Source organism: Dendrobates tinctorius, unplaced genomic scaffold, assembly GCF_039654945.1.
Source record: "Dendrobates tinctorius isolate UK_male_01 unplaced genomic scaffold, ASM3965494v1 ptg000205l, whole genome shotgun sequence".
Taxonomy (NCBI): Eukaryota; Metazoa; Chordata; class Amphibia; order Anura; family Dendrobatidae; genus Dendrobates; species Dendrobates tinctorius.
In genome coordinates, this window is record NW_027361872.1 from 326981 (window position 1) to 354572 (window position 27592).

Below are 27592 nucleotides of genomic sequence, written 5' to 3' on the forward strand. Positions count from 1 at the left end.
TCATATATTAAGTGTTTTAAGTATTTTTTTTTCTTTTCCTTTAGGTTTTGAAAAAAAAAAGCCTGGTAGGAGAATAGAAAGTGCAAGTCACTTCTTTGAATTAGCTCCTGATGGGACCTGCCCCAAACTAGGCACTGTCCAATTAAAACGCTATAAAACACTTCCAGAAAAAACTTTTCCAACATGCTTCATAACAATAATAACAGTAATAATAATATTAATAATAAAAAAAGAAAATCATCAACCCCCACCCCTTCTAATGAAGGAGCATTAACTAAAGCAGTTTCCATTAATCTTTCAAAGCCTTAAAAAAAAATCTCAAAATCTCTGCATGCACACAGCCCTGAAAGTGCAACTCTAGGGAAGGTCTTTATTGGAATTGCTCCCTTTACTGGTTTGGCTTTCCAAAAAAATACCCTACTGTTATTACCCTACAGCAGCCATGTATGGCATTTCCTCAACCTCACACTTTCAGCTACTACATAGTGATATTTTTCTAGCAAATGCAATGTTTTGGTGACTCCAGAATACAAAAACTAGTTTATTATAAGGAGACTATAGCATTAACCATCACAGTGCCTCCTACTGGACATTCAGTGCATTGCCGTTTTAGTTTGCTAAATTCCTACTCACACGGACTATATCAGTACCATGAAGCACACCGACCTCCGCGTGTTAGAACTTCCTTTGCCTTTTAATATATAGATGTATCCATATGAATTTTCAATTACAACCTTTAACTGGAGCAGCTTTCATTTCTATGTAGCCAAGTCCTCTACCACTAACTCTGCACCGATTACTGGCAATCACATTTTATTTTAAAATTTCATTTTAGTGCAGTCAGCTTTTTTCCTATATATAAAACTAATGTTATATGGAGCATGGAGGGCAGCTTTAATGGACCCCACCAAAAACAAGCCATTTATTCTTGAAGGAAGCACTCCTGGTACTACATATTACATAGTAATCAGAGGTGGGACATACCATTGGTGCAACCTGCGCAGTCGCACTGGGGCCCGAGAGGTAAAGGGGCCAGTGGCACTTCTACAGCAGGTGGAAATATGCATTATGATGAGATAATAGACATCACCAACCCATATATTGTTCTTTCCCAGCGGCCCTCTTCTGTATCCGTTCCTGATCGCTAATCTACTGCCATAATGGCTTAAATTAGACGTCAAGAACAAATAGACATTACCATCTTACAAAGTACTGGCATATTGCTAGGATATGACATCAATTCATAATCGTTTGGCCTTTAGGAACGAACAACCACCAATTAAAAAGAGCTAAAAAGCTGAGAATACCACTTTAATACACAGAGTCATGGGTATATTTTCTGAAATACTGGACTAACATTAATTAAAGGGGGCCTTTACCTTGCCATCAATATGTATTTTTTTTTACCTGTTGTAAACACCGCTGTTCTCCTGAATTTAGCGTTTTTTTCCTTTTTTTCCTGCGCCTCTCCATTCCTGAGATATAACTCCCTCTTCCCTGTATGTAAATCTACTTTTCTTACCCAAGGGGTTGCAGTCCTCACCTCTTCTCTAGGGGAGTCTTCATGAGGACCACGCCCCCCTGAATAATTTACATACATGGAAAAAGGGGCCATATCTCAGGAATGCAGAGGCACAGGAACAAAATAAAAACATTGCCAGATTCAGGAGAACAGCGGCATTTACACCTGCTAAGTTAATTACATGTTTATGGAAAATGACAGGTCCTCTTTAAATGACAATATACTTTGTGGCTCATGACCCATCTATGATTAACCCATACCAAAGATCATTTCAAAGTAGAAAATTCAAGCGGCAGACACAGGGAAGACAGGAATATCATAAAACAAAGAAATAAACAATACTTTCCCCTTCAATCCCCTGCTAGCTCTGAAGTTGATAGATGGGTTGTTATCACTGGAGGACCAACAAGAACCACCAGAGAGATAAAAGAGTAGGAGGTTCAGAGTAAGGTTGTGTTCACAGTGCTTTTTTACCAAAAAATCCGCTCAAAAAACGCCTAAAAGAAGCTTCCCATTCATTTGAATGCATTTTGCACTTTTTGTGCATATTGATGCGTTTTTTTACCGCGAAAAAATGCTTTGCGGTAAAAAACGCAGCATGCTCATTAATTTTGCGGTAAATTCCGCATTTCTGGCTATTTTCTATGCGTCTGGGGACGCTCCGGAAAAAATTGAGGCAAAAACGCGCAAAAAAATCACGGCAAAAACGCGCAGAAAAAAACCACGGGTTTTCTGGGAAGGAGTCCGATTTTCATGCAGAAATTTTCTGCATACGTGTGCACATAGCCTTAGTAATGACAATTTTTTATTTTTATTTTTCATCATTACCTAATCTTTGAACTTTTCTAAAAGGGACATGCCACATCTGAAAAAGCAAACTTGCAAAATCTAACTTATATCCGATGCAGCTTGTTTAAAGAAAAATAAACCAAGAATTTCTCCCCCTCCCTGGGTCCAATATTGTCTACAGCATTAATATTAATTCAACAGCAATGCAGCCAAAAAACTGAGCTATTTTGCCAAAGTTGAAATCACCCGTTGCTGTAAGCAAAGTTATTAGCGGCAGTGGTGATGGCGTCATGTCAGCGCTGCAGACACCGGGAGCAGTGGCGGAAACTCAGCCCTGGATCCTGGGAGGGTAAGTAAAGTGCAGTTTGTTTTATAGCAAACTGCATCCTGGATACAGGGGTTTCCCAAAAGTAAAAAAAAACACTAAGCCACTTTTTAAATAGACTCCATTAAAATGTTTCTACTATTTTGCTTCTATAAATTCTTAACCTAGCTGAGTAATCAGCAAAATTGTTACAAATTTGTCAGAGCTCCTGATCCTGGTTGTGATAGCTCTGCTTTATCCTGCCTGCTCCCAGTGTCTGAGATTGCAGATCTGCAGTGAAGATGAAGAACGTATCTCCAAAGTGACAAAAAATAAGATGTACACTGGATAAAAAGAACATTAGGAGTAAATATAGAAGCTGTGCTGATTCATGAAAGCAGCTTCGGTACATACAGACCTCCCACCCAGCTATTTACTGTGAGAGACACTCCAACAAGAAAAAAATCTGAAACTTGGAATAACCTGGAAATTACAGATCAGGGGGTTGAAAATGAATGAAGAAATGAAAATACCAGACTGAAACCTAGTGAAAGGTTAATACCTAAAAATAACTACTCACATATTTAACAATAATTTTTTTCCATGATAACGGTGTCAATAGCTTTTAGTGTTTACAGTTATTATGGATTAGCTTATAATTATAGGTCTCTGTTACAATTAGACATACATTTCAATGACATTTTACACTCCATTAAAGTCTAAGTTTTGTTACAAAACAACATGGTTTACCAAATGCAAATTACCAAATCTAGCATGTTCTTGCATACTGCATTTATGGAACTTAAACAACCCCCTCTGAATCACTAGTTTTCCCACTTGCAAAATATTAACAAATTCACCTCTGGTGTCAGCACTAGTTCTCCCGGTGATTGCGTGACATTGTTATGTCATGCGATCTCTGTGGCCAATCAGTGGTGACTTCACTCTCCTCATCTTTTGACGAATCACTAACAGCTGGAGGAAGTCAGAGCTGCTGTTTTCTCACTTCCTCCAGAAGAGTTAAGGCCCCGTTACATTTAGCAATGCACCAGCGATCCCGACCACGATACGACCCGGTCAGGATCGCTGGTGCATCGCTAAATGGTCGCTAGTGAGCTGCCAAACAGGCAGATCTCACTAGCGATGCAGCAGCGGTCGTCACTTACATGTCAGACGCGGTGAGGGTGCGTCTTCCGCCCGCGTCCATGGCTCGCTCGACGGCGCCAGGAGGAAGCCGACGACGAGAAATGGACCAGGCCGATCTTGCGCGATCACCGATAACCAGCGGGGGAGCTGGTCGGAGGTGAGTATCACATGTAGCGATATCACTAGTGATATCGCTGCTGCGTCACAATATCATTGGCACGCTAGCGATATCGCTATGTGTAAAGGGTCCTATAGTGCCGACACCACTGGAACGGTGCTGGAAAGGGTTGTTCGAGTAGTGGACAACCCCTTTAAGCTCAAGTCATGTAGATAAGAAGGCTGTTCAGGCAGCAAATTGGTTGAACCGGTGGGCTAGATCAGGAAGTGCCGGTCTGCTGTGTTAGAGGCATAAAAAGCTCCCTCGTACAGTAGCATGACGGATAAATGATTGCTTAAATTTACTTTTTTACTGTAGAAGATGTTGTATTTAAATGCCACTAACGTCACAATTATTAGCCTCTCTATCAAGTGTAAGCTCCTGCCATAAATGTATTACCCACAGTCATAATTTAATGTAGCCATTGAGAGTAATAACTCCTAGAGAGGCTCTCAGCCTTGGTTCATAGTCAGGATCACAATAGGGACTCTCCTCTGTAATAGGTTATATAGAAAGGGGTCATCTTCATGAGACAACCCCTTTATGTATCGACAGGGGATACCTAAGGGCCCCCAGTGACAATAGATAATTAGATAAATAAGAGAGCAGCTGCCAGACTCTTCAGCTTACTAGGCTGAAAACAAAATTATCGGTAGTCCGTGTCTGATCCTTATCTCCTCCAATATTATCTATTGGAAGAGAGTTAGTAGGTCCCCGTAGACTTTTAGCCGAGCCTCCTGATATCTGAGGGTCAGATGTGAGTGAGGGCCTTAAGATCCAGGCACTCAAACTTTTCTCAAAAATTGGGGGTTCTAGAGTTGGCAATTACAATAAGTAGGAAGTTATCAACACCTTACCATAAAACACATATAAGGAAGTAAAGTCTGGTACATGCATTTGAGAACATGTTCTCCACCATGGAGGTCATGCAATCTTTTTCTAAGAGTCTATGCTAGTCATTTGAAAGTCTTATCACACTTGATCCCACGTGATACTTTATCTTGCACGTTTACAGTTTCAACAGCAAAATACTCAAAGAAAACAAAAGAAAAAAAAAAAATTGCCTTTGGAACAATCGGCAGTGAACTATGAATGTAAAGGGTCTTCTGTGTGTGTTCTTAATCCGTCTAAGTGAAATCATTTATTAGATAAAAAATACGAGATGATAGAAGGAACCAATGGCATTAGGAGGCTTCAAGTCAGATCAAGCCTTGATGGTTGAATGCTTCAAAAATGTCAACAAGCAGTTGGTGATGTCATTCTCCCTCAGGCGTTTTGTGTGTACTCAGGGTCATCTAAGTTAAATATTATGCTTCTACATATCAGATGAAGCTTTGCATCACTGCAAAATTATTTTTTAAAGCAATACATCCGGTATATAAGATGCCAGTCTATATATTGTACGTGTCCAGTGAGAAGTGCCACCATGCCAAGGTGTGTAGAAAGGCCATGAAGCCCCTAGAAATGAGGAAGTAGGGTTTAATTTCTGATGTCAAGCGCTCTTCCTTGAAACAGTTCTACCATAATCAAAATACAAAGAACGAAAATAAAGATAAAAAAATATTAAGATAAATTAAATTAAAACAAACCAAACCAAGTCTAAGTTCCCCATAAGCGATCCAATTTGACTGGAAATTCATCTCATCCCTTAAATTCTTCGAACATATGAGTAACGGGAAGTTTGGAGAAGTGAGTGAAGGGTTTTAAGGGTTCTATGGACCCACTATATAAATTAATCTACACTCCTTCAAATTGGCAGCTAATAAGTGGATCACCAAGATTTCGGGAGTAAGGACGAGATGAGTTGTTATATCTTCTTCTCTCTTCTCAAATATCTACAGAATTATTTATTTTAGTGGTCTGGAGAATATCTTGTTTGGACCTTGTTTTTTCTTAATTTATTAATGACATTCTGCAAACATTGAACAATTGTTTAGGAAAATATTGGGTCTGGCCAACCAGAATACCAGAGGATTCTGGCACAACCACAATAATATGTCCCAAGGACCTGCCTATGACATCCTCATTTGCAGGTGACTTTGAAGCCAACCACTTGTCCCTAGAGTCTATTTCTTATGAATATGTTTGGTGTGTAGAATGATAAAAAAAAAACAAAGATCCAATTAAAGTGGACATGTACCTGTCCTGTAAAGAGTGAGGGTGGACCTCAGAATCATTTTCCCTGGTCCCTCAGGGAACCTCAGTCAACAATGTTGGGACACACTTATTTGGAATGGAACCCAAGTAGAAAACTTTTCCCATTTCAGGACATTTTCAATAGCCATACACCGATTCACTGCCGTAGGACGAAGCATGTGGTCTTGTATAAGGCTTTGAATGGTGGAGGAAGCTCCTAATGAGTAATTGTACTTGGATTTTTTTTACTTGGGAGTTTCCTGTTAAAGGTGTATTCCCATGTAATAATAGACTCATGCATTCCATGACAATATTATTGGTAGGGGTCCGCTCTTAGAGACACCCCTTGATTACAATCACGAAGGGAATATGGCACAATGTGTGGATGGGAGCACGGCTAGCCGATCATGGAATTGCTGCATGACCGTGTTCAAGCCTCTGTTCAGGTAGGAAGTCACAGGTCAGTAGGTGAATAAGTACCGTGAACTAGCAAATATTTTTTGCCTGTGTTTCATGTATATTTCTTGAACATTATCTGTAAGATTTTTTTAGGGCTAAATAAAATGTGGTCACGTTATGACAGTGAGGGTGATCAATGAGTGGAACAGGCTGCCATGAGAGGTGGTGAGTTCTCTTTCAATGGATGTCTTCAAATGGAGGCCGGTTAGACTTCTGTCTGAGATGGTTCAGTGAATCCTGCATTGAGGGGATTAGACACGATGACCCTGGTGGTCCCTTCCAACTCTAACATTCTATGATTCTATGAAAGGAGGCGGCAAATATTCCCAAATGCAGAAATCCGGTTATGCAACTACATGAATTTAGCTCATTCCTAATCACGACAAAGACTTTAAACAGAATGCTTAGATTAGGACAGGAAGCATCATTGTGCCAACTCAAGAACCATAAATTATGTCTTTGGAGCAGGATGTGTTTTAGCAAACAAGGAGATGGCTTTTCCCTTTCAAGTGACGTTGAATTTGGATGACTTTTCTAAAGGATAGTGACATAATTCTTTTTGTTGCTTCGTTGGATGTGACTGTATTGTGGTGCTGGCTGCTATCAGTACGTTACATAAGCAAACCATACAAATATATTCCATTTATGGAGATTACTCTAATTTCTTGACTTTCTGACCAAAGCAAAATGCAAATAGCCAGCTCCCTAATACATATCACAGGTAGAGTGCAAACTCAGGAAAAAGGAGGACAATACCTCCGGAGTTCAGATGAAAGAGGACGCAGAATAAAGCGGACACAAAACATGCAACACAGTTAGACTATTTCAGCTTTCACATATATGGGACTGTATATAGTGGGCACTGTATACAGGCTGTGTGTGTATTATATACAAGCTGTGTGGGACATATATGGGCACTGTAGACGTGCTGTATGTGTATTACTGTACATACAAGCTGTGTGGGACATACAGATGTAGCATTTTTTAAACTAACGCACAGCAAATAAATCATGATGCAGAATGTTAAAGGGAACCTGTCACAAGAAAAAATGGTATTAGCTTGCAGAGATGGGTTTACTCTGCAGGTTAACAGCATTATTAACCTGCCCAGAGCCCTCAATTAGCCGAATGCTTTGTGGAGAAAATGAACTTTATTCTCCCTGGTTGCGTTGTGGTGTAGTCACCATCGCTCTGAGTATACAGAACGGCGTCTGTAATCGCTTCCTCAGCCTTGACTGACACTTGCTCTGGATTGGAACCGGCTGTCAGTCAGCACCGTGGGTGCGGTTACAGCCGTCTCTCTGAAGATTGGAGGCGCCAGACAAAGACGAGCGAAACCCTCATACTGGACCGCCAAGCAGGTGAGTATAATAAAAGTTATTTTTCTTCTGAGAAGTCGGGTTGGGGGCAGATATACAACATTATGGAATGCTGTATTTCAGCCCTGAAAGGAGGTGGCCGTATCTCTTATTGGCCAAACCTTTTAACAGGTTTTTATTTATTTATTTAAGTAGTAATTTATATAGCGCTATTAATTACACAGTGCTTTACAGACATTATTGTTCAATTTAAACTTAATTGTATCCCTAAATCCTAACCCTAACCCTAGCCAGAACCATAGCACTAGCCCTAACCCTAGTTCTAACCTTAGCCTTTACCCTAGCCCTGACCCTAGTCCTAACCTTAGCCTTTACCCTAGCCCTGACCCTAGTCCTAACCTTAGCCTTTACCCTAGCCCTGACCCTAGTCCTAACCTTAAGGCCCCGTCACACTAAGCGATCTCGGTAGCGAGATCGCTGCTGAGTCACAACTTTTGTGACGTAACAGCGATCTCACCAGCGAGATCGCTGTGTGTGACAGCGATCAGCGAGCGGCCCCCCTTGCCGGTATCGCTGATCGCTGGAAGAAACCTCTGGACATTTCTTTGGTCGCTGATCTCCCGCTGGCCAGCACGCATCGCTGTGTGTGACAGGCGGGAGACCAGCGATCAGGTGTAAAAAATAATAAAAAAAAATAAAAAATATAGTTATTCTCACCTTCCGAGGTCCCGTTCAGCCATCCTGCCTCTCTCCACGCTCCGGTCCCAGTGATCCTTTGCACGAATGACCGCGAGACTTTGTTATCCCTCGAGACCGCGACATCTCGCGGTCATTCTCGCAAAGGATCACTGGGACCGGAGCGTGGAGAGAGGCAGGATGGCTGAACGGGACCTCGGAAGGTGAGAATAACTATATTTTTTATTTTGATTCTATTTTTTACAGGGATGGCCAGCGATGCCGGGCGCTCGGCATCTCTGTGCTGATCGCTGGTGAAGCTGTCTGTGTGACAGCTCACCAGCGATCACATAGCGACTTACTAGCGATCTTGACACCTTGATATCGGTGTCGGGATCGCTGGTAAGTCGCTTAGTGTGACGGGGCCTTTAGTCATTGCTTACGCTGAGCGCAGCAGTTGAGATAAGGTTGTCATCAGCTGGTGTGCTCTGGATGGGCAGTGACCAAGATGATAAAGCTCACTTTATTATACTGAAAGCCTTGTTAGCTCTGTGGCTGTCTATGTAGAGTGCAGCAGCTGATGCCAAACTCATTTTTACCGGTGTTCTATGCATAGGAACATGAAGTAACAACTGCTATGGCAAAGCAGCCAGTGGTTGCTCTACTCATCTACTCCAAGTCCCAACGTTGTGGGCGTGAGGCAAGATATTTTACCCCACAAAATTTGGAGCCCATGGAAACCTACCTTATGGCCACACTCATGATATGCCACCGCCTGTGTGTACTATAATCAAGTCGTGTGGGTCACATACGGGTACTGTTTTGTGGACTAGATTCAAACTTTCCAGGACGCATGGGTACTGTGTAGGTGCTGTTTGAGTTCTATATTAAGGCTGCACAGATCATATAGGAGGACTGAGGCTGTTGCATGGAATGAGCCAACAAATTCCTTCGACATGACCTCAACGAGAAGAACACCCGGGTCAAGAGTGGGAAAAGCAAACAAGAATTCCATAAACATTTCCTTTATAACACAGATGATGCGCTGACTTACTATGATCTGTTCACACAGGTGTGCAGTCCTGTCATAAAAAATACCTGAGCTATCAATAGGTTTATTCATGACCTTCACTAGACGAGGACCGTGCACATAACACAGATCCAAGCTGAAGGAAAACAAACGGAGCAAGGGTTCTAAGAATGGAAACTGGCACAAGCATATCGCTAATCAAATATTAATGAGAATAAAATGCTTACAAACAAGTTACATAGGAAGTGATCAGATACAGTTCAGGACCGCGCATGGTGCAGGCTTTATCAGGGAGATATAAGTGTCATGATTTTATAATTAATATTTCTATAAAAGACAGTTATAGCTTCCCTAAATTCAAAAACCAGATATAAAAAGTGGGAAACAAAAAGTGTCATCTGAATCTCTAAAATTCTGAACAAAATATTTTCTTATCATGATTATACAGTCATGGCCAAAAGTGTTGGCACCCTTAAAATTGAAGCAGAAAATTGAGTATTTCCCCTAGAAAATTATTGCAGTTTCACATGTTTTGTTATACACATGTTTATTTCCTTTGTGTATTGGAATAACAGAAAAACAAACTGAGAAAAAAAGGCAAATTGGGCATCATTTCTCACAAAACCCCAGAAAAGGGCAGGACAAAATTGTTGGCACCCTCAATTAACATTTGGTTGCACACCCTTTGGAATAAATAGCTGCAACCAATCGCTTCCTATAACCATAAACAAGCTTCTTATACCTCTCAACTGGAATTTTGGACCTCTCTTCTTTTGCAGACTGCTCCAGGTCTCTGATATGTGAAGGCGCCAGACTCGGTCTGGCCTGGCAGGGTACCGGGTAAATGCCCGGTGGGCCCCGAGGGTTGCTGGGGTCCTTTAAAAATGCTGCCCCTTTAAAAGAGGTGGCCCTTTAAGAGCGCGTCCCATGATTTGCAGCCAGGACGCGTGTGCACATACCATAGCGTGGCGCCGCGCATACCCCACTCTTCGGCGGCAGCACAGGAGTCCCGGCTGCAGGGCGCCCTGTGCCACACTCCGGGCCCACGGCTTCTCCCATCTACACACGTGTTATGCGCGGGCCGTGTGCTGCTCCTCCAGCGCCTCCGCCGCTCTCACCACCGCCCGAACAGCTGCTCCTCTCAAGAACGGGCCGGGGAGAGTCTCCAGAAAGCCTCAGCTACTGCTCACTCCTGTACACACAGCAGAGGAGCCGCCAGGCATCGGTGCGGGGATAGATCGACATTGTGGGTGCAGGCGATCTCAGGCTGGCAATGAAGCGCCATACTATCAGTATACAGTGTGGCAGAGGTCAGTAGTGAGCTCAGTAGAGGTCAGTAGTGACCATGCGCCATATACCTCTTGGGGCCCCACAGTGGTACGGAGAGGAGCCGTGTGTGTACAACGTTTACGGAGAGGAGCCGTGTGTGTACGAGGTGTACGGAGAGGATCCGTGTGTGTACGAGGTGTACGGAACGGAGCCGTGTGTGTACGAGGTGTACGGAGCGGAGCCATGTGTGTACGAGGTGTACGGAGCGGAGCCGCATGTGTATGAGGTGTACGGAGCGGAGCCGCGTGTGTATGGAGAGGAGCCGCGTGTTTACAAGGCGGACAGAGAGGAGCCACGTGTGTACAGAGCGGAGCCGCGTGTGTACGAGGTGTATGGAGCAGGGCCGCGTGTGTACGATATGTACGGAGCGGAGCCACGTGTGTACGGAGCGGAGCTGTGCGTGTATGGAGCGAAGCCGCACATGTGCGAGGTGTATAGAGCGGAACTACGCATGTACAAGGTGTACGAAGCGGAGATGTGCGTGTATTTTGGCATGGAGTGGCCTTATTTGAAGGTTTGCACCGGGGCCCATAACTTTGTAGTTACGCCACTGCATGTGGGGCTGTGCTGTATACCACGGTGCTGTGCTGTTTACCATGGCGCTGTGCTGTATACCATGTGGGGCTGTACCGTATACCATGGGCCTGTGCTGTATACCATGTGGGGCTGTGCTGTATACCAATGGGGGGCTGTGCTGTATACCCTGTGGTACTGTGCTGTATACCATGTGGGGCTGTGCTATATACCATGGTGCTGTGCCATATACCATGTGGGGCTGTGCTATATACCATGTGGGGCTGTGTTATATACCATGTGGGGCTGTGTTATATACTTTATGGCTGTGCTATATACTATGTGGCAGTGTTATATACCATAGGGGGGTACATTATACATTATATTCTATGGGGGAGGCTGTGTTATGTAATATGGGGGGCTACATTATATTCTATGGGGAGGTGGGCTGTATTATATTCTATTCGTGGCTACATTATATTCTATGGGGGGGCTGTATTATCTTTATTATATTCTATGGGAGGTGATTGCATCATACTATATGAAGGGGCTACATTATACTATATGAGGAGGCTACATTGTATTCTATGGGGGGCTGCATTATATTTTATGGGGGGCGAGATTATATTGTATGGGGGTTTTATTATACTTTATGAGGGGACTACATTATATTCTATTGGGGCTGTATTATACTATATGACGAGGGCTACATTGTATTCTATAGAGGGGCTACATTATTCTATATAAAGGGCTGCCATATATTCTATGGAGGGGCTGCATTATACTATATGAGGGGGGCTGCATTATAGTCTATGGGGGTTACATTATATTCTGTGGGGTGGCTACATTATGCTCTAAAGGGTGACTGCATTATACTATAAGGGGGGGTGCATTATATTCTATGGAGGTTACGTTATATTGTATGGCGGGGCTGCATTATACTCTGTGGGGTGGCTGCATTATGCTCTATGGAGTGGCTGCATTATACTATATGTGGGATGCATTATACTGTATCAAGGACTATGGGAAATACATTATACTATATGAAGAACTATGGGATGCATTATACTATGGGAAGTGAATTGTACTACATGGATGACTGGTGGTGTATTATACTATATGGAGCACTATGAGGAGTGTATTATACTATATGGAGGACTGAGCAGTGTATTTTAATATATGGAGGAGTGTATTATATTATATGGAGGACTGAGTGTATTTTAATATATGGAGGGCTATGAGGAGTGTATTATACTATATGGAGGACTATGGGGAGTGTATTATACTATATGGAGGACTGAGGAGTGTATTTTAATATATGGAGAACTATGGGGCACATTATATTATATGGAGGACTATGGGGTGTAAACTATAGATGTGCTGCTGATAACATGATACTGTATGGGGACAGACTGATCCATTAGTGATTGTTCTGTCCCCATCATTCTTTCTCAGACGGTGGAAAGAGGCCGGGAAACAAGTGTTGAACGACTTCAATATTGTCGATCGCACTCATTTAGCGTTCTGAACTCAGCGCATGTAAATGCAATCGAAATACTTCTGTGTGATGTGCAATATGTTAGCATTTGGGGCCCCATTTTTGCCTCCTACATAAGATGCACACACCACACTCTTATATGGCCTAATATGTCATATGAGGCCTGTATACCGACCATACAGACCACACTATCATCCACCTATATGCCGTACATAGGCAGAGAGTGCGGTTTGTACAGTATCTAAGAGGGCGACAGTCTGGATGTCTCATAGGAGGCTGACACTTTGTATGTCTTATAGGAGGCCGACAGCCTGTATGTCATATATGAGGCCAATATGCCATACATACCGCAATATCGGCATCCTATATACTGTACATACCACACTCTCAACCTATTATAGAAAGTATCTGTTATAGGAGGCTGAGAGTGCGGTCTGTACAATATATAGGAGGCTGAGAGTGGTGGTCTGTACGATATATAGGAGGCTGAGAGTGCGGTCTGTACGATATATAGGAGGCTGAGAGTGTGATCTGTACAATATATAGGAGGCTGAGAGCGCGGTCTGTACGATATATAGGAGGCTGAGAGTGCGGTCTGTACGATATATAGGAGGCTGAGAGTGCGGTCTGTACGATATATAGGAGGCTGAGAGTGCGGTCTGTACGATATATAGGAGGCTGAGAGTGAGGTCTGTACAATATATAGGAGGCTGAGAGCGCGGTCTGTACGATATATAGGAGGCTGAGAGTGCGGTCTGTACGATATATAGGAGGCTGAGAGTGTGATCTGTACAATATATAGGAGGATGAGAGTGCGGTCTGTACGATATATAGGAGGCTGAGAGTGCGGTCTGTACGATATATAGGAGGCTGAGAGTGTGGTCTGTACGATATATAGGAGGCTGAGAGTGAGGTCTGTACAATATATAGGAGGCTGAGAGCGCGATCTGTACGATATATAGGAGGCTGAGAGTGTGGTCTGTACGATATATAGGAGGATGAGAGTGCGGTCTGTACGATATATAGGAGGCTGAGAGTGCAGTCTGTACGATATATAGGAGGCTGAGAGTGCGGTCTGTACGATATATAGGAGGATGAGAGTGCAGTCTGTACGATATATAGGAGGCTGAGAGTATGATATGTACAATATATGGGAGGCTGAGAGTGCGGTCTGTACGATATATAGGATGAGAGTGTGATCTGTACAATATATAGGAGGCTGAGAGTGCAGTCTGTACGATATATAGGAGGCTGAGAGTGCAGTCTGTACGATATATAGGAGGCTGAGAGTGTGATCTGTACAATATATAGGAGGATGAGAGTGCGGTCTGTACGATATATAGGAGGCTGAGAGTGCGGTCTGTACGATATATAGGAGGCTGAGAGTGTGGTCTGTACGATATATAGGAGGCTGAGAGTGAGGTCTGTACGGTATATAGGAGGCTGAGAGTGCGGTCTGTACAATATATAGGAGGCTGAGAGTGTGGTGGTCTGTACGATATATAGGAGGCTGAGAGTGCGGTCTGTACGATATATAGGAGGCTGAGAGTGAGGTCTGTACGGTATATAGGAGGCTGAGAGTGAGGTCTGTACGATATATAGGAGGCTGAGAGTGTGATCTGTACAATATATAGGAGGCTGAGAGTGCGGTCTGTACGATATATAGGAGGCTGAGAGTGCGGTCTGTACGATATATAGGAGGCTGAGAGTGTGGTCTGTACGATATATAGGAGGCTGAGAGTGAGGTCTGTACAATATATAGGAGACTGAGAGCGCGGTCTGTACGATATATAGGAGGCTGAGAGTGCGGTCTGTACGATATATAGGAGGATGAGAGTGCAGTCTGTACGATATATAGGAGGCTGAGAGTGCGGTCTGTACAATATATGGGAGGCTGAGAGTGCGGTCTGTACGATATATAGGATGAGAGTGTGATCTGTACAATATATAGGAGGCTGAGAGTGCAGTCTGTACGATATATAGGAGGCTGAGAGTGCGGTCTGTACGATATATAGGAGGCTGAGAGTGTGATCTGTACAATATATAGGAGGATGAGAGTGCGGTCTGTACGATATATAGGAGGCTGAGAGTGCGGTCTGTACGATATATAGGAGGCTGAGAGTGTGGTCTGTACGATATATAGGAGGCTGAGAGTGAGGTCTGTACAATATATAGGAGGCTGAGAGCGCGGTCTGTACGATATATAGGAGGCTGAGAGTGCGGTCTGTACGATATATAGGAGGATGAGAGTGCAGTCTGTACGATATATAGGAGGCTGAGAGTGTGGTCTGTACAATATATAGGAGGCTGAGAGTGAGGTCTGTACAATATATAGGAGGCTGAGAGCGCAGTCTGTACGATATATAGGAGGCTGAGAGTGCGGTCTGTACGATATATAGGAGGATGAGAGTGCAGTCTGTACGATATATAGGAGGCTGAGAGTGCGGTCTGTACGATATATAGGATGAGAGTGCGGTCTATACGATATATAGGAGGCTGAGAGTGCGGTCTGTACGATATATAGGAGGCTGAGAGTGCGGTCTGTACGATATATAGGAGGCTGAGAGTGTGATCTGTACGATATATAGGAGGCTGAGAGTGTGGTGGTCTGTACGATACATAGGAGGCTGAGAGCGTGGTCTGTACGATATATAGGAGGCTGAGAGTGTGGTGGTCGGTACGATATATAGGAGGCTGAGAGTGCGGTCTGTACGATATATAGGAGGCTGAGAGTGTGATCTGTACGATATATAGGAGGCTGAGAGTGTGGTGGTCTGTACGATACATAGGAGGCTGAGAGCGTGGTCTGTACGATATATAGGAGGCTGAGAGTGTGGTGGTCGGTACGATATATAGGAGGATGAGAGTGCAGTCTGTACGATATATAGGAGGCTGAGAGTGCGGTCTGTACAATATATGGGAGGCTGAGAGTGCGGTCTGTACGATATATAGGATGAGAGTGTGATCTGTACAATATATAGGAGGCTGAGAGTGCAGTCTGTACGATATATAGGAGGCTGAGAGTGCGGTCTGTACGATATATAGGAGGCTGAGAGTGTGATCTGTACAATATATAGGAGGATGAGAGTGCGGTCTGTACGATATATAGGAGGCTGAGAGTGCGGTCTGTACGATATATAGGAGGCTGAGAGTGTGGTCTGTACGATATATAGGAGGCTGAGAGTGAGGTCTGTACAATATATAGGAGGCTGAGAGCGCAGTCTGTACGATATATAGGAGGCTGAGAGTGCGGTCTGTACGATATATAGGAGGATGAGAGTGCGGTCTGTACGATATATAGGAGGCTGAGAGTGCGGTCTGTACGATATATAGGAGGCTGAGAGTGCGGTCTGTACGATATATAGGAGGCTGAGAGTGCGGTCTGTACAATATATAGGAGGCTGAGAGCGCAGTCTGTACGATATATAGGAGGCTGAGAGTGCAGTCTGTACGATATATAGGAGGCTGAGAGTGCGGTCTGTACGATATATAGGAGGCTGAGAGTGTGGTCTGTACGATATATAGGAGGCTGAGAGTGAGGTCTGTACAATATATAGGAGGCTGAGAGCGCAGTCTGTACGATATATAGGAGGCTGAGAGTGCGGTCTGTACGATATATAGGAGGATGAGAGTGCAGTCTGTACGATATATAGGAGGCTGAGAGTGCGGTCTGTACAATATATAGGAGGCTGAGAGCGCAGTCTGTACGATATATAGGAGGCTGAGAGTGCGGTCTGTACGATATATAGGAGGATGAGAGTGCAGTCTGTACGATATATAGGAGGCTGAGAGTGCGGTCTGTACGATATATAGGATGAGAGTGCGGTCTATACGATATATAGGAGGCTGAGAGTGCGGTCTGTACGATATATAGGAGGCTGAGAGTGCGGTCTGTACGATATATAGGAGGCTGAGAGTGTGATCTGTACGATATATAGGAGGCTGAGAGTGTGGTGGTCTGTACGATACATAGGAGGCTGAGAGTGTGATCTGTACGATATATAGGAGGCTGAGAGTGTGGTGGTCGGTACGATATATAGGAGGCTGAGAGTGCGGTCTGTACGATATATAGGAGGCTGAGAGTGTGATCTGTACAATATATAGGAGGCTGAGAGTGCGGTCTGTACGATATATAGGAGGCTGAGAGTGTGATCTGTACAATATATAGGAGGCTGAGAGTGTGGTGGTCTGTACGATACATAGGAGGCTGAGAGCGTGGTCTGTACGATATATAGGAGGCTGAGAGTGTGATCTGTACGATATATAGGAGGCTGAGAGTGTGGTGGTCTGTACGATATATAGGAGGCTGAGAGTGCGGTCTGTACGATATATAGGAGGCTGAGAGTGCGGTCTGTACGATATATAGGAGGCTGAGAGCGCGGTCTGTACGATATATAGGAGGCTGAGAGTGTGATCTGTACAATATATAGGAGGCTGAGAGTGCGGTCTGTATGATATATAGGAGGCTGAGAGTGTGATCTGTACAATATATAGGAGGCTGAGAGTGCGGTCTGTACGATATATAGGAGGCTGAGAGTGTGATCTGTACGATATATAGGAGGCTGAGAGTGCGGTCTGTACGATATATAGGAGACTGAGAGCGCGGTCTGTACGATATATAGGAGGCTGAGAGTGTGATCTGTACAATATATAGGAGGCTGAGAGTGCGGTCTGTACGATATATAGGAGGCTGAGAGTGCGATCTGTACAATATATGGGAGGCTGAGAGCGCGGTCTGTACGATATATAGGAGGCTGAGAGTGTGATCTGTACAATATATAGGAGGCTGAGAGTGCGGTCTGTACGATATATAGGAGGCTGAGAGTGCGGTCTGTATGATATATAGGAGGCTGAGAGTGCGGTCGGTATGATATATAGGAGGCTGAGAGTGCGGTCTGTACGATATATAGGAGGCTGAGAGCGCGGACTGTACGATATATAGGAGGCTGAGCGTGCGGTCTGTATGATATATAGGAGGCTGAGAGTGCGGTCTGTACGATATATAGGAGGCTGAGAGTGCAGTCTGTATGATATATAGGAGGCTGAGAGCGCGGTCTGTACAATATATAGGAGGCTGAGAGTGCGGTCTGTATGATATATAGGAGGCTGAGAGTGCGGTCTGTATGATATATAGGAGGCTGAGAGTGCGGTCTGTACGATATATAGGAGGCTGAGAGTGCAGTCTGTATGATATATAGGAGGCTGAGAGCGCGGTCTGTACAATATATAGGAGGCTGAGAGTGCGGTCTGTACGATATATAGGAGGCTGAGAGTGCAGTCTGTACAATATATAGGAGGCTGAGAGTGCGGTCTGTATGATATATAGGAGGCTGAGAGTGCGGTCTGTACGATATATAGGAGGTTGAGAGTGCGGTCTGTACGATATATAGGAGGCTGAGAGTGCGATCTGTACAATATATGGGAGGCTGAGTGCGGTTTGTACGATATATAGGAGGATGAGAGCGCGGTCTGTACGATATATAGGAGGCTGAGAGTGCGGTCTGTACGATATATAGGAGGATGAGAGTGTGATCTGTACAATATATAGGAGGCTGAGAGTGTGATCTGTACAATATATAGGAGGTTGAGAGTGCGGTCTGTACGATATATAGGAGGTTGAGAGTGCGGTCTGTACGATATATAGGAGGTTGAGAGTGCGGTCTGTACGATATATAGGAGGCTGAGAGTGCGGTCTGTACGATACATAGGAGGCTGAGAATGTGATCTGTACAATATATAGGAGGCTGAGAGTGTGATCTGTACAATATATAGGAGGTTGAGAGTGCGGTCTGTACGATATATAGGAGGTTGAGAGTGCGGTCTGTACGATATATAGGAGGCTGAGAGTGCGATCTGTACGATATATAGGAGGCTGAGAGTGAGGTCTGTACGATATATAGGAGGCTGAGAGTGCGGTCTGTATGATATATAGGAGGCTGAGAGTGCGGTCTGTACGATATATAGGAGGCTGAGAGTGTGATCTGTACAATATATAGGAGGATGAGAGTGCGGTCTGTACGATATATAGGAGGCTGAGAGTGCGATCTGTACAATATATAGGAGGCTGAGAGAGCGGTCTGTACGATATATAGGAGACTGAGAGTGCGGTGTGTACGATATATAGGAGGATGAGAGTGCGGTCTGTACGATATATAGGAGGCTGAGAGTGCGATCTGTACAATATATAGGAAGCTGAGAGTGCGATCTGTACAATATATAGGAGGATGAGAGTGCGGTCTGTACGATATATAGGAGGTTGCGAGTGCGGTCTGTACAATATATAGGAGGCTGAGAGTGCGATCTGTAAGATATATAGGAGGTTGAGAGTGTGATCTGTACAATATATAGGAGGATGAGAGTGCGGTCTGTACGATATATAGGAGGCTGAGAGTGCGATCTGTACAATATATAGGAGGCTGAGAGTGCGATCTGTAAGATATATAGGAGGTTGAGAGTGCGGTCAGTACGATATATAGGAGGCTGAGAGTGCGATCTGTACAATATATAGGAGGCTGAGAGTGTGATCTGTACAATATATAGGAGGATGAGAGTGCGGTCTGTACGATATATAGGAGGCTGAGAGTGCGATCTGTACAATATATAGGAGGCTGAGAGTGCGATCTGTAAGATATATAGGAGGTTGAGAGTGCGGTCTGTACGATATATAGGAGGTTGAGAGTGCGGTCTGTACGATATATAGGAGGCTGAGAGTGCGATCTGTACAATATATAGGAGGCTGAGAGTGCGGTCTGTACGATATATAGGAGGCTGAGACTGTGATCTGTACTATATATAAGAGGCTGAGAGTGTGGTCTGTATGATATATAGGAGGCTGAGAGTGCGGTCTGTACGATATATAGGAGGCTGAGAGTGCGATCTGTACCATATATAGGAGGCTGAGAGTGCGGTCTGTACGATATATAGGAGGCTGAGAGTGAGGTCTGTACAATATATAGGAGGCTGAGAGTGCGGTCTGTACGATATATAGGAGGCTGAGAGTGCGGTCTGTATGATATATAGGAGGCTGAGAGTGCGGTCTGTATGATATATAGGAGGCTGAGAGTGCGGTCTGTATGATATATAGGAGGATGAGAGTGCGGTCTGTACGATATATAGGAGGTTGAGAGTGCGGTCTGTACAATATATAGGAGGCTGAGAGTGCGGTCTGTACGATATATAGGAGGCTGAGAGTGCGGTCTGTATGATATATAGGAGGCTGAGAGTGCGGTCTGTATGATATATAGGAGGCTGAGAGTGCGGTCTGTAGGATATATAGGAGGATGAGAGTGCGGTCTGTACGATATATAGGAGGTTGAGAGTGCGGTCTGTACGATATATAGGAGGCTGAGAGTGTGGTCTGTACGATATATAGGAGGCTGAGAGTGCGGTCTGTACGATATATAGGTTGAGAGTGCGGTCTGTACGATATATAGGAGGCTGAGAGTGTGGTCTGTACGATATATAGGAGGCTGAGAGTGCGGTCTGTACGATATATAGTAGGCTGAGAGTGCGGTCTGTACGATATATAGGAGGCTGAGAGTGCGGTCTGTACGATATATAGGAGGCTGAGAGTGCGGTCTGTACGATATATAGGAGGCTGAAAGTGCGATCTGTACGATATATAGGAGGCTGAGAGTGCGGTCTGTACGATATATAGGAGGCTGAGAGTGCGATCTGTACAATATATAGGAGGCTGAGAGTGTGGTGGTCTGTACGATATATAGGAGGCTGAGGGTGCGGTCTGTACGATATATAGGAGGCTGAGAGTGCGATCTGTACAATATATAGGAGGCTGAGAGTGTGGTGGTCTGTACGATATATAGGAGGCTGAGGGTGCAGTCTGTACGATATAGGAGGCTGAGAGTGAGGTCTGTACGATATATAGGAGGATGAGAGTGCGGTCTGTACGATATATAGGAGGCTGAGACTTCGGTCTGTACGATATATAGGAGGCTGAGAGTGCGGTCTGTACGATATATAGGAGGATGAGAGTGCGGTCTGTACGATATATAGGAGGCTGAGAGTGCGATCTGTACAATATATAGGAGGCTGAGAGTGCGATCTGTACAATATATAGGAGGATGAGAGTGCGGTCTGTACGATATATAGGAGGTTGCGAGTGCGGTCTGTACAATATATAGGAGGCTGAGAGTGCGATCTGTAAGATATATAGGAGGTTGAGAGTGCGGTCTGTACGATATATAGGAGGCTGAGAGTGCGATCTGTACAATATATAGGAGGCTGAGAGTGTGATCTGTACAATATATAGGAGGCTGAGAGTGCGATCTGTACAATATATAGGAGGCTGAGAGTGCGATCTGTAAGATATATAGGAGGTTGAGAGTGCGGTCTGTACGATATATAGGAGGTTGAGAGTGCGGTCTGTACGATATATAGGAGGCTGAGAGTGCGATCTGTACAATATATAGGAGGCTGAGAGTGCGGTCTGTACGATATATAGGAGGCTGAGACTGTGATCTGTACTATATATAAGAGGCTGAGAGTGTGGTCTGTATGATATATAGGAGGCTGAGAGTGCGGTCTGTACGATATATAGGAGGCTGAGAGTGCGATCTGTACCATATATAGGAGGCTGAGAGTGCGGTCTGTACGATATATAGGAGGCTGAGAGTGAGGTCTGTACAATATATAGGAGGCTGAGAGTGCGGTCTGTACGATATATAGGAGGCTGAGAGTGCGGTCTGTATGATATATAGGAGGCTGAGAGTGCGGTGTGCATGATATATAGGAGGCTGAGAGTGCGGTCTGTATGATATATAGGAGGATGAGAGTGCGGTCTGTACGATATATAGGAGGTTGAGAGTGCGGTCTGTACAATATATAGGAGGCTGAGAGTGCGGTCTGTACGATATATAGGAGGCTGAGAGTGCGGTCTGTATGATATATAGGAGGCTGAGAGTGCGGTCTGTATGATATATAGGAGGCTGAGAGTGCGGTCTGTAGGATATATAGGAGGATGAGAGTGCGGTCTGTACGATATATAGGAGGTTGAGAGTGCGGTCTGTACGATATATAGGAGGCTGAGAGTGTGGTCTGTACGATATATAGGAGGCTGAGAGTGCGGTCTGTACGATATATAGGTTGAGAGTGCGGTCTGTACGATATATAGGAGGCTGAGAGTGCGGTCTGTACGATATATAGTAGGCTGAGAGTGCGGTCTGTACGATATATAGGAGGCTGAGAGTGCGGTCTGTACGATATATAGGAGGCTGAGAGTGCGGTCTGTACGATATATAGGAGGCTGAGAGTGCGGTCTGTACGATATATAGGAGGCTGAGAGTGCGATCTGTACGATATATAGGAGGCTGAGAGTGCGGTCTGTACGATATATAGGAGGCTGAGAGTGCGATCTGTACAATATATAGGAGGCTGAGAGTGTGGTGGTCTGTACGATATATAGGAGGCTGAGGGTGCGGTCTGTACGATATATAGGAGGCTGAGAGTGCAGTCTGTACGATATATAGGAGGCTGAGAGTGAGGTCTGTACGATATATAGGAGGATGAGAGTGCGGTCTGTACGATATATAGGAGGCTGAGACTTCGGTCTGTACGATATATAGGAGGCTGAGAGTGCGGTCTGTACGATATATAGGAGGATGAGAGTGCGGTCTGTACGATATATAGGAGGCTGAGAGTGCGGTCTGTGCGATATATAGGAGGCTGAGAATGCGGTCTGTGCGATATATAGGAGGCTGAGAGTGCGGTCTGTACGATATATAGGAGGCTGAGAGTGCGGTCTGTGCGATATATAGGAGGCTGAGAGTGCAGTCTGTACGATATATAGGAGGATGAGAGCGAGGTCTGTGCGATATATAGGAGGCTGAGAGTGCAGTCTGTACGATATATAGGAGGCTGAGAGTGTGATCTGTACAATATATAGGAGGATGAGAGTGCGGTCTGTACAATATATAGGAGGTTGAGAGTGCGGTCTGTACGATATATGGAGGCTGAGAGTGCGGTCTGTACGATATATAGGAGGCTGAGAGTGCGGTCTGTACGATATATAGGAGGCTGAGAGTGCGGTCTGTACGATATATAGGAGGCTGAGAGTGCGGTCTGTACGATATATAGGAGGCTGAGAGTGCGGTCTGTACGATATATTGGAGGCTGAGAGTGCGGTCTGTACGATATATAGGAGGCTGAGAGTGCGATCTGTACAATATATAGGAGGCTGAGAGTGCAGTCTGTACGATATATAGGAGGATGAGAGTGCGGTCTGTACGATATATAGGAGGCTGAGACTTCGGTCTGTACGATATATAGGAGGCTGAGAGTGCGGTCTGTACGATATATAGGAGGATGAGAGTGCGGTCTGTACGATATATAGGAGGCTGAGAATGCGGTCTGTGCGATATATAGGAGGCTGAGAGTGCGGTCTGTACGATATATAGGAGGCTGAGAGTGCAGTCTGTACGATATATAGGAGGACGAGAGCGAGGTCTGTGCGATATATAGGAGGATGAGAGTGCGGTCTGTACGATATATAGGAGGATGAGAGTGAGGTCTGTACGATATATAGGAGGATGAGAGTGCGGTCTGTACGATATATAGGAGGCTGAGACTTCGGTCTGTACGATATATAGGAGGCTGAGAGTGCGGTCTGTACGATATATAGGAGGATGAGTGTGCGGTCTGTACGATATATAGGAGGCTGAGAATGCGGTCTGTGCGATATATAGGAGGCTGAGAGTGCGGTCTGTACGATATATAGGAGGCTGAGAGTGCGGTCTGTGCGATATATAGGAGGCTGAGAGTGCAGTCTGTACGATATATAGGAGGATGAGAGCGAGGTCTGTGCGATATATAGGAGGCTGAGAGTGCAGTCTGTACGATATATAGGAGGCTGAGAGTGCGGTCTGTACGATATATAGGAGGCTGAGAGTGCAGTCTGTACGATATATAGGAGGACGAGAGCGAGGTCTGTGCGATATATAGGAGGCTGAGAGTGCAGTCTGTACGATATATAGGAGGATGAGAGCGAGGTCTGTGCGATATATAGGAGGCTGAGAGTGCGGTCTGTACGATATATAGGAGGATGAGAGTGCGGTCTGTACGATATATAGGAGGCTGAGAGTGCGATCTGTACAATATATAGGAGGCTAAGAGTGCGGTCTGTACGATATATAGGAGGCTGAGAGTGTGGTCTGTACGATATGTAGGAGGATGAGAGTGCGATCGGTACGGTATACAGGAGGCTGAGAGTGTGATCTGTACAATATATAGGAGGATGAGAGCGCGGTCTGTATGATATATAGGAGGCTGAGAGTGCGGTCTGTATGATATATGAGGATGAGAGTGAGGTCTGTACGATATATAGGCGGCTGAGAGCGCAGTCTGTACGATATATAGGAGGATGAGAGCGCGGTCTGTGCGATATATAGGAGGCTGAAAGTGCAGTCTGTACGATATATAGGAGGCTGAGAGTGCGGTCTGTACGATATATAGGAGGATGAGAGTGCGGTCTGTACAATATATAGGAGGATGAGAGTGCGGTTTGTATGATATATAGGAGGCTGAGAGTGCGGTCTGTACGATATATAGGAGGTTGAGAGTGCGGTCTGTACGATATATAGGAGGTTGAGAGTGCGGTCTGTACGATATATGGAGGCTGAGAGTGAGGTCTGTACAATATATAGGAGGCTGAGAGCGCGGTCTGTACGATATATAGGAGGCTGAGAGTGCGGTCTGTACGATATATAGGAGGCTGAGAGCGCGGTCTGTACGATATATAGGAGGCTGAGAGTGCGGTCTGTACGATATATAGGAGGCTGAGAGTGCGGTCTGTACGATATGTAGGAGGCTGAGAGTGCGGTCTGTACGATATATAGGAGGCTGAGAGTGCGGTCTGTATGATATATAGGAGGCTGAGAGTGCGGTCTGTACGATATATAGGAGGCTGAGAGTGCGGTCTGTACAATATATAGGAGGCTGAGAGTGCGGTCTGTACGATATATAGGAGGCTGAGAGTGCGGTCTGTACCATATATAGGAGGCTGAGAGTGCGGTCTGTACGATATATAGGCGGCTGAGAGTGCGGTCTGTACGATATATAGGAGGCTGAGAGTGAGGTCTGTACGATATATAGGAGGCTGAGAGTGCGGTCTGTACGATATATAGGAGGCTGAGAGTGCGGTCTGTATGATATATAGGAGGCTGAGAGTGTGGTCTGTACGATATATAGGAGGCTGAGAGTGCGGTCTGTACAATATATAGGAGGCTGAGAGTGAGGTCTGTACGATATATAGGAGGCTGAGAGTGCGGTCTGTACGATATATAGGAGGCTGAGAGTGCGGTGTGTACGATATATAGGCGGCTGAGAGTGCGGTCTGTACGATATATAGGAGGCTGAGAGTGAGGTCTGTACGATATATAGGAGGCTGAGAGTGCGGTCTGTACGATATATAGGAGGCTGAGAGTGCGGTCTGTATGATATATAGGAGGCTGAGAGTGTGGTCTGTACGATATATAGGAGGCTGAGAGTGCGGTCTGTACGATATATAGGAGGCTGAGAGTGCGGTCTGTATGATATATAGGAGGATGAGAGTGCGGTCTGTACGATATATAGGAGGCTGAGAGTGCGGTCTGTACGATATATAGGAGGCTGAGAGTGCGATCTGTACGATATATAGGAGGCTGAGAGTGCGGTCTGTACGATATATAGGAGGCTGAGAGTGTGATCTGTACGATATATAGGAGGCTGAGAGCACGGTCTGTACAATATATAGGAGGCTAAGAGTGCGGTCTGTACGATATATAGGAGGCTGAGAGTGCGATCTGTACGATATATAGGAGGCTGAGAGTGCGGTCTGTATGATATATAGGAGGATGAGAGTGCGAACTGTACGATATATAGGAGGTTGAGAGTGCGGTCTGTACGATATATAGGAGGCTGAGAGTGCGGTCTGTACGATATATAGGAGGCTGAGAGTGCAGTCTGTAAGATATATAGGAGGCTGAGAGTGCGGTCTGTACGATATATAGGAGGCTGAGAGTGCGGTCTGTACGATATATAGGAGGCTGAGAGCGCGGTCTGTACGATATATAGGAGGCTGAGAGCGCGGTCTGTACGATATATAGGAGGCTGAGAGTGCGATCTGTACAATATATAGGAGGCTGAGAGTGCGGTCTGTACGATATATAGGAGGCTGAGAGTGCGATCTGTACAATATATGGGAGGCTGAGAGCGCGGTCTGTACGATATATCGGAGGCTGAGAGTGTGATCTGTACAATATATAGGAGGCTGAGAGTGCGGTCTGTACGATATATAGGAGGCTGAGAGTGCGGTCTGTATGATATATAGGAGGCTGAGAGTGCGGTCGGTATGATATATAGGAGGCTGAGAGTGCGGTCTGTACGATATATAGGAGGCTGAGAGCGCGGTCTGTACGATATATAGGAGGCTGAGCGTGCAGTCTGTACGATATATAGGAGGATGAGAGTGCGGTCTGTACGATATATAGGAGGCTGAGACTTCGGTCTGTACGATATATAGGAGGCTGAGAGTGCGATCTGTACAATATATGGGAGGCTGAGTGCGGTTTGTACGATATATAGGAGGATGAGAGCGCGGTCTGTACGATATATAGGAGGCTGAGAGTGCGGTCTGTACGATATATAGGAGGATGAGAGTGTGATCTGTACAATATATAGGAGGCTGAGAGTGTGATCTGTACAATATATAGGAGGTTGAGAGTGCGGTCTGTACGATATATAGGAGGTTGAGAGTGCGGTCTGTACGATATATAGGAGGTTGAGAGTGCGGTCTGTACGATATATAGGAGGCTGAGAGTGCGATCTGTACGATATATAGGAGGCTGAGAGTGCGGTCTGTACGATATATAGGAGGCTGAGAGTGTGATCTGTACGATATATAGGAGGCTGAGAGCACGGTCTGTACAATATATAGGAGGCTAAGAGTGCGGTCTGTACGATATATAGGAGGCTGAGAGTGTGATCTGTACGATATATAGGAGGATGAGAGTGCGGTCTGTACGATATATAGGAGGCTGAGAGTGTGATCTGTACGATATATAGGAGGATGAGAGTGCGGTCTGTACGATATATAGGAGGCTGAGAGTGCGATCTGTACAATATATAGGAAGCTGAGAGTGCGATCTGTACAATATATAGGAGGATGAGAGTGCGGTCTGTACGATATATAGGAGGTTGCGAGTGCGGTCTGTACAATATATAGGAGGCTGAGAGTGCGATCTGTAAGATATATAGGAGGTTGAGAGTGCGGTCTGTACGATATATAGGAGGCTGAGAGTGCGATCTGTACAATATATAGGAGGCTGAGAGTGTGATCTGTACAATATATAGGAGGATGAGAGTGCGGTCTGTACGATATATAGGAGGCTGAGAGTGCGATCTGTAAGATATATAGGAGGTTGAGAGTGCGGTCTGTACGATATATAGGAGGTTGAGAGTGCGGTCTGTACGATATATAGGAGGCTGAGAGTGCGATCTGTACAATATATAGGAGGCTGAGAGTGCGGTCTGTACGATATATAGGAGGCTGAGACTGTGATCTGTACTATATATAAGAGGCTGAGAGTGTGGTCTGTATGATATATAGGAGGCTGAGAGTGCGGTCTGTACGATATATAGGAGGCTGAGAGTGCGATCTGTACCATATATAGGAGGCTGAGAGTGCGGTCTGTACGATATATAGGAGGCTGAGAGTGAGGTCTG

At 45.1% G+C, this 27592-nt stretch overlaps 1 protein-coding gene and 1 long non-coding RNA gene across 4 annotated transcripts in view; one reads left to right on the plus strand and one right to left on the minus strand.

Annotated features, from left to right (window-relative positions):
- Positions 1–27592, minus strand: part of PRKCE (protein kinase C epsilon) — a 483682-nt gene that overhangs the window by 44443 nt on the left and 411647 nt on the right. The window lies entirely within an intron of this gene.
- LOC141057893 (uncharacterized) overlaps positions 8669–27592 on the plus strand; it is a 58562-nt gene continuing 39638 nt past the window's right edge. The window contains exon 1 of the long non-coding RNA XR_012222042.1: positions 8669–8731. This is a non-coding gene — a long non-coding RNA (uncharacterized lncRNA). The remainder of the gene's footprint in view (positions 8732–27592) is intronic.